The 13,966-nt window shown below is 32.3% G+C and overlaps 1 pseudogene; it reads right to left on the reverse strand.

Annotated features, from left to right (window-relative positions):
• Window positions 1-3,139: 3,139 nt before the first annotated feature.
• Window positions 3,140-13,966, reverse strand: part of LOC139892582 (ubiquitin-conjugating enzyme E2 27-like) — a 32,530-nt pseudogene continuing 21,703 nt past the window's right edge.

The following is a 13,966-nucleotide window of genomic DNA, read 5'->3' on the forward strand; positions in this document are numbered from 1 at the left end:
AATGATTCTCACACACACTTTTTTGATTCTCACACACCTATTTTAACCTTTTACTCTTCTAATAATACTCAATTGGTGTGTGAGGATCAAAAAAGTGTGTGTGAGAATCATCCCCTATTATCTTAATGTAATTAATGACGAATGCACCTAACAACCTTCTAATTATATTCTCCCCTATATTTATAGTCTATTAATAGTTCATTTTATATTTTATATTTCAACCAATTTAAAAAAACTATAGTAAATAGAAAATATATTTTATCAGTGAATAATAAAGATAGTAGAATTATTAAAAATGTATATTTTTTTTTTTCTAGAAACAATTAAATTGAGACGCAAAATGTATGTTAATGGCAGAAAGGCACCATGTTTAGGGTCCACAATTATCAAGTATGTACACTCGGATCACTTCCTACCAAGGTTAAAAAATCAATCCTCCTAACTATCATATTAGCGGCACATTAACAAAATAACACTATAACTAACTCATACGGAATAATAATATCAGTATTTATTATTTTCGTTTTTTAAAATATTTTACAAAAATTAAGATTAGTTAAAAATATGAGCATTTAAAAAAGACACTTTGTGATGACTGTTATTATTTTGACGGAAAACGCTTGAAGAAATAACTGATAAAATGCATCATGAGTATGTTATTCCTCATAACATTCATCGTGATCAATGTTAGTCTTGAAGCGTTTTTTTTTTCACCTTATGTGAAGTTTTTCTTTTTTTTCAAAATTTAGCCGAATTTAGAGTTTAGGGTTTAGGGTTTAATGTTTTGGGTTTAGTCCCTAAACCCAAAACTATAAACCCTAAACTCTAAACTGTTTGTGTTAAAAATATAATCTAAACCCTAATTTCTAAACCCTAAACCTTAATTTTTAAATCCTAAACCCTAATTTCTAAACCCTAAACCCTAATTTATAAACCCTAGACCCTAATTTTTAAACCATAAAAAACGCTCGAAGAATAACACTACTCATGATGCATGTTATCAGTTATTTCTTCGAGCGTTTTCCCGCCAAAATAATAACATTAATCACAAAGTGTCTTTTTTAAATCTTCAAACTGTCCGACCTCTAGTGTATATTAACAGACACTTTGTTAGGCCACAAGGACTGCTCGTATAATATCAAAAGGAGAAGAAAAATCAACAACAACAAAATGATATTATCGTTGCAAGGAATATGGTCATAGTAGATCGGTTTGCACGACTAGCTATGATCGATCACAAATCAAGCAATGAAGACAAAGTCGAAATCAAGCGTGAAGGGTAAACAAGAAACGTCAACTTCGACCCTAACCCAGACTTACTCGGCTTTCAATTTGAGTGACCCGAAAGCTCTAATGTTGTTACTTTGTTCTGCGTTCTTTGTTATGTGTTGTGTACTTTGTTGTGTATTTGAAATTGTCATGTCTTAGTAATTTTATGTGTGTTATTTGTTATGTGAGAAAATAAATCGTTGTTTGTTAAAATCCTGAGTTCGAACCCTATAAATTAAACATATTATGAGGTTGAACATAAATGTGTTTGAACAAAGCATTAGTAGATGTTCGAACTTAGGTTCGAACAATAATCCTTTAGAACCTCATGTTATTGTTCGAACTCAGTGAACGACACCATGACACTTTTTCTTTACCACGAGCTCGTTACATTATTTGAACAAAAATGTTGGCGTTCGAACTGAACTTGAGTCGAATGAATGGTGTATTTTGACAATTTTTTAAAAAAAAAGTATGTTGACTAAATCCCCTATTTTATAAAGGGAAATATTATTCGAAGGCCATATTTTTAAAAAAGTTAATATCTATTTCCACCGTTCTAATTTAATTGACTTTTTTTTTTTTTTTTTTTTGTTCCAAGTTAATAGTCAAGTTCTATAAATTGATTAGAATAATGAGGTAATTTTTGTTTATTTGTATACTTTATCATGTAAAACAAAAAAATGAGTAAAACCGTAAGAAGTAAAACCGTAAGGTAAATAAAAAAAATATAATGTGATAATAATATTTTTTAAACTTTTTTTTTTCTCGACTACTATTAATTTGGGACGAGAACTATAATGTGCTACAAATTAAACTAAAATATTCCATGCCTCATATATTTTTTTAGATGATTAGATGATTTGTACACCACTACGGTACACTACTAATCACATTTTTAAAGTGTTAATACTCCTTGGTCCTTACAATGCTCTGAACTTCTGAAGTAACATTTGATGGTGTACCATGACTCTAAATGGAAAGGTAATGTCATTTTTCACTTCACCAATCTTTTAAAATCAAGTCCAAATGATTGAATTATATAGTCCATGTTCAAGCCCAAAAGTAGTTGATATTTGATTAAAAAAATTGTAATGTCACCATAAGTATCATATATATATATATATATATATATATATATATATATATATATATATATATATATATATATATATATATATACCATATATGGGTATTTCAGTATTGGTCACAAACTCACAATCGAACATACACTAACAAATTTTTTATTTAAAAAAAAAAAAATTAAGTATGCCAATTTTCGTTTTTGTACAACTCAAGTAAACAAACACAAAACCACTTAATAACGGGACCAATGCCATTGCAAAATTCCAAGTCAACTTCACGTGTTGTTTGACCCATTGTATCTTGGTATTATGAGATGAAAAAGATATGAATAACTGTGTCAACCCAACCCATTTGAAAAATGACACACATTTGACTCAACCCACCCATTTAGTCAACACCACATTACATCACCTTTGTTTAAAAAAATGACAAACAATCAGTTTAGTACTCCGTATTATTTTTAATTTTTTTTTGAAAGGCAAGTTATTCATTAAGAAGAACACGAGCAAACAACACGGGAAAGCTACAGAACGGAGCTAACCCAAGAACGGAAACGAAGAAACAACATGAGAGCCTAGAAAGTACTCCGTATTATTTTACCCTTCAAGATTATTTAAACCTAACCATGAATGAGACAAGTACTCCGTACCTAGTGAGTTATGACCAACATTAACATTTAAATATTTTCTATTCACATTCATCATTGAATTCTTCAACCTACCTGTAGCCGAGCCCGAGCAAAAAAGAACCGAAACCAACCATGGATGCTACACAAGAGAATGAAATCCGAAAACACAACAAATTCTTTTCATATTTAATCATTAAAGTACGAAAGCTTTCTTCTTATGTTTATATAAACAACATTACCAGGTTAATACAAACAGCTACAATTAACCAGAGCAGAGCTTCTCCAAAGCCAAGTTTTCGTCACCACCAACAAGTTGCAAAGTACTGCGCACCAACGCACCAACGATTCAGGGAATCCCATCTCCACAAGTTTTTGCACTTTCGGAACATAAAACACAATATCACAATGTATAAATATAGCAATTTTCCCAAGTTATTTACTTAAGGATCGGTTTTGTCATCTGTTTCTATCTAACGTGTCAAATAGGTAATATACTTCCCTTTTTTAGCTAAACGGGAAACAAGTCGAATATAAAGTTACCAAAAGAGTAATAGTGATGCGTACAATTACTTTTTTTCAAACACTAGATTATAAATATAAGTACTGTAATGATGATAATGTTTAGTATGTAAATTTAACCTTTTCATCAACGCCAAGAGAAGATGCTTTGGCAAAAGATTCTGTCCAGTACCGAGCAGTGGTGGCGAAAGTCTGATAATCTCTAAGATACTGAAATAAACTAACGGCGAAAAAAAACAAACATAAGCCAAATTTGGATTTTAAAAATGAAAGAATCGTGTTTTGTACCTGTTGAGCCACAACGGCATCTTGTGGATCATCGGGTTCAGGGGCCGAGAGTAAGGCCTGAATAGAAAGAAGTGCGGTCTTCAAAGTAAGTGCTGGGCTCCACTGATCCTTCAAAATGTCCAAACAAAAGGCTCCACTCTGGCTGCTAATATTCGGGTGCCTACAACAGCGAACGATCACAGAGACCAAATTAAACAAAAGATAAACGAACGTCTAAATATCATAATCCTTACAATGACATTTTTCACTATAACGCTATCAAATTTATGTATTTGAGATTTAATTTTCCATTAAATAGCTTATAACAATTAGGTTAAATGTAAATTTGATCAAGCCTATAGTTAGACTTTACTCACAATAAAGTGATTAACCCGCCACATATTTAATACATCGACATTGACTTATATAGTTCCGAACATTCCAAGACACATAAAACGGAAGCATTCGTGTCTAAAAATAAAGAATTCAAATGTAAAAACATTTCTATTTGTTAAATGATAAAAATGATTATAAAGAGGATGGCACATTTGTATCACTAACTCAGTGGCTCGGACTCAAAACAGCAAAAAGGGGATACTTTTTAAGAACTGACGTTTCAATATATTAAACCTAGACGCTTATCATATTATCACCATTATTAACCCGCACTACCAGAAATTCTTGAACCGTATGTAGTGGTTTAATCTTTTTTAAGAAATGACTAATCAACATCTTAAAACCTATCATATTATCATGATTATTAACCGGCAATACCTAATGACGAAAACAGTAAAACAAAACCATAAGCTATTGTATATGTTAATTTTTTATTGAAAGATAAAACTTTTATTAAATAAAAGATCAAACTTTTATTAAACAAACACCAACGAATACAAACCAGAATTCCAACGAGCTCCTTTACAACATCATGAGCCTATGTTAGTCAACTCTATGCTATACAGTGAACTCGAGCCTAACATATACAATACATTAATACGAATGTGAAAGAAACAAAAAAAAAATGCTCGACCAGAAATAGGTAAGGGTGTTGGGAAAAAACCAATTATCTCAATATTTTCTCCAATTGGTTAATGAACTTGAAATCAAGCCGAGAAAATAGAAGATACAGTGTTGAAAACTCAACGACAAAGTATACGACCCTCGTCTCGTTTAATCACCAAAAGGGGAAACTATTGAAGTAATGAGTAAAAAAACCCAAACTTTAGCCTATTCCCACTTTTGCGGCTCGATCGACATCAAAATATTTTGGGTTAAATAACCAATTGTGCCAATCTAAATTGCCTTTCTTCCATCGAGACTTGATCCATTCAAAACTTTTGGATTGGATTTCTGAGATTATCATCGGCCCACTAAGAGGATTTTGACAAAAACATGCTCGTTTCGATTATTCCAAATAAAATAGGATGTGACCCAAATAATTGCTTTCCAAAACTTAGCACCGGTAGAGGATGAAAGGCGCGAGTTATGGGGTTTAGAAATATCCGCGAGAGATGCGACGTTGATACTGTCCATGTTCCACCACCTGCCAATTCTATTCCAAATGTCAAGTGCGAATTTGCAGGTTAGAAGTGTGTGCCTCACGGATTCTAGATCATCGTCACAGACGGGGCATCTAGTCGAATTTAAATCTATTCCCCGTTTATCAAGTTCGGTTCTGACGGGGAGTTTGTTTTGTTTAGCCCGTCACACGAAAAATCCGATTTTTTGTGGTAAAAGAGAGTTCAGTTCAGTAGGCCCGAAAGGGATAGAATTAGGTGCTGAGAGAGTGGTTAAAATTGATGTAATTAGAGATTTGGAGTTGAACCGACCAAAGTTGTTGAACTTCCACACCCATTCATCTTGTTTATCGGAAACAAACTGACAGTTAATAAGCAAGCATAGCAGGGAATTTAATTCACTTTCCGATCTCCATTTAGGAGGCGTGGTCCATGCCCAATTAAAATTAACGGATCCGCAAGAGTGTATGACACGGTCAGAGACCAAAACATCCTTGTGTGATTCTAGTCGGAAAAGTCTAGGGAATGAATCCTTGAGAGTAGCAACACCACACCATTTATCATGCCAAAATTTTGTATCCGAGCCATCGCCTACAATTCTTACAAAAGCGTTAGAAATATCACACCCTAACTTGGTTAGGGTGTCTTCAACATTAATGATATCAAACCAAATTCTCCTAGAAAATTTTTTCAAGTTAGGATCCTTAGAGTTTGAAAGACAACCCAACCCGGCGTTTTGTCCATAAATACTTTTGATTATTTTTGCCCAAAGAGAATCTTTATTCTTGAGAAAACGCCACCACCATTTAGTTAGAAGTGCAAGATTTTTGAATTTTAACGATCCAACATTTAACCCGCCATATTCATAAGGAAGTAATATTTGGTTCCAATTAATCCAAGCCAACATTTTGCAATCATTCGAACCTCCCAAAAAAAAAATTTCGACGTAAACCTTCAAGTTCTTTTAAAACCCCAAGTGGTGCTTTAAAAAGAGAGAAGTAGTATAAAGGTATGTTACTCAAAACCGATTTTAAAAGTGTAAGTCTACCTCCATAGGAGATAGATTTGGCTTTCCAATCCGAAAGTCTTTTTTTGAATTTTTCAAAGACGGGAGACCAATTTTTATGTAATTTTATATTAGCCTCAATCGGTAAACCCACGTAAATAAAAGGAAAGTGACCTTCTTTGCACCCGAACCATGTGGCAAGAGAGTTTAATTCACTTTTTGAAGTACCGATACCATACACACAACTTTTATCAAGATTAATTTTTAACCCTGAGAGATCTTCAAAACATTTAAGAATTTTTATGTAAGACTCGAATAATTATCTTGCTTGCTTGTGTAATAAGACATTCGAGAATGGGCTTCGTGGATTAATTATATGGAATTAAGATGCAAAGGAATCTGGTTCAGCTATGTCGCGCGCCGCGCGGGGTTGGGGCGCGCCGCGCCGTTTGCTGCTGACAGACCCCTTTTCTTTTAAGTGTTTCAAATGAAGGGCAAATGGGTAATTTCACTTGAGGCCGGATTTGTGAGGCATATTAGCTACTTTGGATCAGTTTTGGATCTCATTCACATCCACTCATCATCTTCACCCATTTTTAGAGAGAGAGTAAGAGTTTAGAGAGAGATTGGAGGTTTTGGTGAGGAAGGAGCTCAAATCGTTCAAAGTCTCGGTTTTTAAAGTTGTTCTCCTCGTTCCTAGCTACGTTGTGGTGGTATTGGTAAGCTCAAACTCCGAATTTCATTTGTTTAATTTGATATTCAATTTAGGGTTTTGAGTTAAGTTGTTGTGTAACCCACTTAGGTGATGAAATGGGTTTATGGTGACTAGTTATTCTTGTCACTTGGCGGGTTTTGGGTTGGTTGGCGGTTTGGCCTTGATTAGGCTTTGGTTATGAGTTTAATCACTTGGACTAGTGATTATGGAAGTATTGGAACCCATTTAGGGTAATTTGGTTGACTAATTGTGACTTTGGGTCAAATTAGGGTTTGGTGGTAATTATGACCCGATTGGCGAATTAATGAGGTTTATAAACTTAAAATGGATTAAGTTGAAGTATATGACCGAGTTAAATGTGTTTTGGTGTCAAACTTGTAGAGAATGAGATTTTGACCTTTATGGGTCAAAATTAGGGTTTAAGTGTCTAAATGGGTATGACACGTGTTTGACACTTGAGTTCGGGTTTAATTGGCTTATTAGGACCATTCTCACTTGTGTTAGTGACTATTGGTTAGTTCGGGCACGGTTTGTGCTTGGAAGTGCAATTGGGTCGAAATTGCACTAAGTGTCGAATTGGGTGAAAGGACCCGTTCATATACATTATAAACGATTCACAATAGTTGATTACATTGCGAGGTATTTGACCTCTATATGATACATTTTACAAACATTGCATTCGTTTTTAAAAGACAATCTTTCTTTACATCGAAAATTGACATGTATGCATACCATTTCATAATATCCAAACTATAAATGACCTAATCTGTCATTTACTTAATAATAATCTTTAATGAACTTCAACGACTCGAATGCAACGTCTTTTGAAATATGTCATGAATGACTCCAAGTAATATCTTTAAAATGAGCTAATGCACAGCGGAAGATCTCTTTCAAACCTGAGAATAAACATGCTTTCAAGTGTCAACCAAAAGGTTGGTGAGTTCATTAGTTTATCATAATCATTTATTTCCATCATTTTAATAGACCACAAGAATTTCATTTCCAGTTCTCATAAATATACGTCCCATGCATAGAGACAAAAATAATCATTCAAATGGTGAACACCTGGTAACCGACATTAACAATATGCATATAAGAATATCCCCTATCATTCCGGGATCCTCCTTCGGACATGATATAAATTTCGAAGTACTAAAGCATCCGGTACTTTGGATGGGGTTTGTTAGGCCCAATAGATCTATCTTTAGGATTCGCGTCAATTAGGGTGTCTGTTCCCTAATTCTTAGATTACCAGACTTTAATAAAAAGGGGAATATTCGATTTTGATAATTCAACCATAGAATGCAGTTTCAATTACTTGTGTCTATTTTGTCAAACATTTATAAAAGCGCATGTATTCTCAGTCCCAAAAATATAAAGGGTAAAAAGACAAATGAAACTCACGCATATAAATATTGTAAAACAGTTAATAAAGCATTTGCATGTATTCTCAGCCCAAAAATGTAAAGAGTAAAAGGGATTCAAATGAACTCACCATACTGTATTTTGTAGTAAAAATACATATAACATCATTGAACAAGTGTAAGGTTGGCCTTGGATTCACGAACCTAAATTATTTATATATAATTATGTATTTGTCAATATTTGTCTAATACATTAAGTTAAGTCATAGTGTACCACAATCCTAATGCTCGAGTCTAGTATGCAAAGGTCGACAAAAATTAGTTTAACTCCAAATGATTTCAAAACTTTATAAATGTTTTATTATATAATTTAAATATCGTCGTTTTATATTTTTAAAATATTTTTTTTTTTAAAGATTTAATAAAGTAAATAATATAATTCGTTTATAAATAAAATTTTATATTAAAATATACTTTTATATATCTTAAGTAATAAAACTTATAAAGTTCATTTAATATCATAAAAATACTGCGATAGATTCTATTAAGGTAGTTATATAATTTGTATTACATTTCTAGTTAATAATATAGTATTGATAATAATAATAAGTAACAGTCGTGTTATTTTGGAATAATAACAATTTGATAAAAATTAAGACAACGATATTAACGACGATAATAATCATTTTTACGAAATTTTAATTGACTATAACTTTTAATCCGTCCATCAAATCTATTTGGCATCTAAAGGAAAAGTTCTTAATTTTTTTCTAGCTTTTTAAGGACATGCAAATCTTATATCTTCCTTCAACTATAATATAACAACCTTTAAGATTCGGCATAACCTATCTAAGGGCACTATCAAATTTACAAGCATGCATAATCCTATTTTCTCGAGCACTAGTCAGGGATACACTATTAGTATGTAAAAATTAAATTAGGAGTACTCACGTATCAATATTGAGGTTCAATATTGTAGGAAAGGTACGTAGACGCAATGGAGGTGACAAACACTAGTTTAACCTCACAAGCATACCCATGAACAATACCCATCACCTCCATAACCATAACTCATAATTTCCTTAGCTCTATCCCGCTCATAAAACCCGTTTTGAAATAACTCGCCCATGACCTCGTCGTAGTATTTTATGTATAATAATACTAATAATAATAATAATAATAACACTAACAATAATAATAATAAATATAATTATAGAGAGAGTGTGAGAGATAGATAGTTAGAAAACAATTATGATCGATCCTATATATATAGATTTATAAATAATATAATAATATAATATAATATTAATAAAAATTAAAAACATGTTGCATAGTGAGCCGCCACCAAAATATGTCGGCACAAGATTACACGTTTCGTGTAGATAGGTACACGATTCGTGTATGGTGTCTTCATGAAAGTTGTAGATTTTTGAGTTACGGTCGTTTGGACACCGGAATCACCCTTTTTCGAGTCAGTATGATTTAGTTATGATTTTTCTCGTGCAAGTGCGCAGGTTTAGTGATTTCCAACATTTTAACTTTCAATCTTGTGATGAAATGTTGTAGTCTTTTGGTGCTCATTAGAAATCTTTATTTTATATTTATTTTTATTTTTATATCATTGAAAATCCATAAAAATATTTTATAATCAAATTCTATTATATCGAAAAAAATGTGTTTGTACTAAATTGAATAAATATAATTTAGTTTTCCAGAATTAGTTATATTCAAAATCATTCTTTAAAAGGTTTCATCTATATCGTAAAACGTCTTCAATATTAAGAAAACTAAATAATTAACCTACCAAGTGACACAAGTCAATCATTGCAAGGTACGCTTTTGATAATTAAACGAGACTCTCCGCTAACCTCTGTCTAATCCTCAATAATAACACTTTTGTTCTTACATGGAATCACTTTACTAAATATTCCGAATACCGTTAAAAGTAAGAGTTTTCTAATTCAAGTGGACCTCATAACAAAGACTCGTAATTATAATTCAATGTACCTGATAAATCAATCACTTGATATTATCTTTTAATCTCATTGATAAACTTACATCGAACAAATACGTTCAAGTAAAGTATTATTCACTAACTACTGTGATAGCATTTCTATGTTCATAAAATAGATCTCGTAGCTTATATTCATATCAACTAATTCGTTCAATGCTTTCAAGTCACATAATAATCTCATAATCTATTTTTGTATCACCAAGCTCTTAAATGTTTTATCAATATTTCTTAGCTTAAAAAAAAAATACACATATGTACATACACATACATTTCTATTTACACATTTTTGTTCGTGAATCGTCAGACATGGTCAAAGGGTAATTGATTACATGAATATAGTTTTCAAACTTTTCGAGACTCAACATTACAGATTTTGCTTATCGTGTCGGATACATATAAAGATTAAAGTTTAAATTTGATCGGAAATTTCCGGGTCACTACAGTACCTACCCGTTAAAAGAAATTTCGTCCCGAAATTTGATAGAGGTCGTCATAGCTAATAGTAAGAATGTTATTATGACGAATATAAGCTGATACATAGAGTTTTATCATGATTAAGAAGTACGGATAAAATAATTCGATTTCTCGAAGCGTATGAGTGAAGCTATCGTAAAAGAGCGAAATGAGTAAATGTAGATTTGTTTTAACTGATGACGTAGCTATGATTGATTTCAGGAATTTAAGGGATTTAAAGAAAATTTTCGTAATAAGATTTGGTTCTTCGGCGACTTAGGAAATCAGGATCTTCTTTGAGTAAATGTAATAATCTGTTCCGATTGCTCTGTCGGATATTTTTCTATAAATCCACCCTCTTTGTTTCCTTACAACTCACACCTTCTATTCTTTCTCCTCAGTTCATACTTTAAAACATTCGTCAATATGCTCCATCCCATTTTGATCCTTGATATACTCTTAATTTTTACATCTGTCATCCTTCTCTTTCATCTACCACCGGAAGATTTTATTTACTTCTACTATTATCTTGGGGTTATAGTGTTATTAATTTTTCCGTGCCTTTACGTGGCAATACGTATTGATATGCACGGTTTGTAGCTTCAGGGTGGTTGTTGAGTTTTATATCTTCCCTTATATTTCGATGCCCCTGCATCTGTCTTCTATAATCATTGTCACCCATAATTAATATTCTCTTTTATTTGCTGCGGTTTATGCTCCAATTTCTAGTTTGGAGCTTCATTCTTTCGTTTCCTCTTCCCGTCCTCGAGTCAAGCGAGTAATGGTCCAGAATTTGCAGTTATGAATTTCGGAATGAACATAGTTAATGTTCTAAGAAGGAAATCTTAATGATGCGATTTTGACTTGTCAAATTACCAGAATATCCTGTAAAAGATCGAATCATCAAGAAATATTTTCTTGCTATGTTTAAGGATTAGATCGAATGTAAGAGTCGTGTAAATGGCACATGATGATGGTGCTGTGAATCATCACATCCCATTAGAAACTTAACATGACCTACTGTAATATAATGACGTTGATCAAGTGTCATTATATTATATTAACTCATGTATCAGTTCCCAACACTACTTCAAAAACATTCATATTCGAATTTTTCAGTATTTAGAAACTAACACAGTTTCTTTTTATGTTGCAGATATTACAGAGAGATAATTGATTTCAAATGAGAATACTTATGAAAATATCTTCAGAATTATCAAGGATATTTATAATGAAAGATACTATGATATCTTAGAATATTCAAGATATGATGATGATGAAGAATATTTGTCTGTGGAGATTTAGAATAAGAAATAAGGTGTTCGCTAACGAGTTCAGCAGGCACTGAATCATTTGGATCCTTTGAAGGCAGATTCAGTCTCTGTGATTTGTCCATGGCTTCCTTCATACTTTGCTCAATCCATTTTTCAGTACCAAATCCTTTCTTTTTCTGAGCTTTACCAACTCACTATCTTTTATCATCAAACTTTTGACCGTTTAAACCATCTACCATTTTTATGTTTCCTCTGCATTTAATGCAATAATATCTGAATCTCTGGTTATCAATCTGAGGTGGGTTCAGAAGAATCGTGTTTTAGATGATTAAACGCTGGTGGTAATATGGTGGAATATGAAAGGTTCCCCAGTAATAATGACGAAAGGGCAACGTATCTATCAGGGTTATAATAAGACTGGTCCGACTGAAAAAATCGAAGTTGACTTGCTGGATCCGTGACAAAATTGGCTACTTTGAAAAGGAATCGAAATGTTGTTCTTGCTAGAAGAATTCGACGCAGGTACATGTTAGATTATGACTTTGGTTTCGAGAGTTTTTCAGGTACAAAACTTCGGGTAACGTGTGGTTGGATCATCATCTCAATTGTTTATTATTTGAAGTGTCTTCTAGAATTTCGGAGGGTTTTGATTGCAGATTGTTATAGTCAATATCCAAATGATGAAATCGTCCTAAATCCCGAATGATTTCTCATATCCATCTTGTGTGTTACGATTAAAAGTGATGTGCTATCACAGTTTTGAAGTCAAAGTATAGCTTTGAAAAATATAAGGATCTAAGAGTGATGATTTTGGTTGTATCTCGAGGTGAATTCTGAAATTCCCAAAATCAGAATATGTAATTAGATTCGAATGAGTATGATTGTTTTGATTTCTATAGAAGAATGTATATTGGTTTAGTTGATGATTATTGAATCAGAATGGAAGAATGTAACATATTAATTGTGATTTTATATATCTCTCGGGTATTACCTACCCGTTAAAAAAATTTCACAAATAATATTTTGAACAAGAATTCTCATTACAATCTTTATGAAAATATATGTGGGTATATTTTCTTCAGATGTAGTACAGATTCAATGAGTTAATATCATACTAAGCTCATTTGATTTTCGGATTGAATTAGAAATGAATTTTCTCTAAAACATTAGAGATTACATAAACTTTGCGGAGTATTTCACTAATGTAATCAATGCTTCAATATTTATATGTATTTCCTTAGTGAATCATGCTGATGCTCATGGAACTCTTGCTAACTTCGCAAGATACGAATATTGTTTTCCCGTAAATTTCGGGTATATCAAAGATGAAAGTGTATAATCAAACATGTTATTGAATGATACACTTGATTTATTATGAAATAAAATTCATTGAGTTGAAGCAGAGATTGTAGTTAACAATGATTAAATTGTTAACGAAGAATGTACATCATAGCAAATTAGTAATATGAATTAACCAGATAGTTAAGTTCCATACATAATAGCTTAGTACAGAAAGATTTATTATGGTAAAAATTTTTTTTATAGAATATACATATAAATTCTTCGGAGGAACTGAGTTAATACTTCATAACTCGTTGATACAATATACTTGTTATTAATTTGTAATGGTTTCCACAGTGATTCTTGAATTGGCGAAACTTGTGAGGTTAGAGGTGCTGACGATTCTAACAATGTTGACAGCATTGACTGTGTTGGTGAGGCTATTGGTACTGCTGATGATGTTGGTAAAACAAGTCTAGCTTGTACCTTACGCACCAGTCTTGTTAGGGTTTCGGTTCTTCTCTCTATCATCTCTGTCCACTCATCTGGTTTACGGTTAAGGCTGAGATA

The sequence above is a fragment of the Rutidosis leptorrhynchoides genome, chromosome 2, assembly GCF_046630445.1.
Source record: "Rutidosis leptorrhynchoides isolate AG116_Rl617_1_P2 chromosome 2, CSIRO_AGI_Rlap_v1, whole genome shotgun sequence".
NCBI lineage: Eukaryota > Viridiplantae > Streptophyta > Magnoliopsida > Asterales > Asteraceae > Rutidosis > Rutidosis leptorrhynchoides.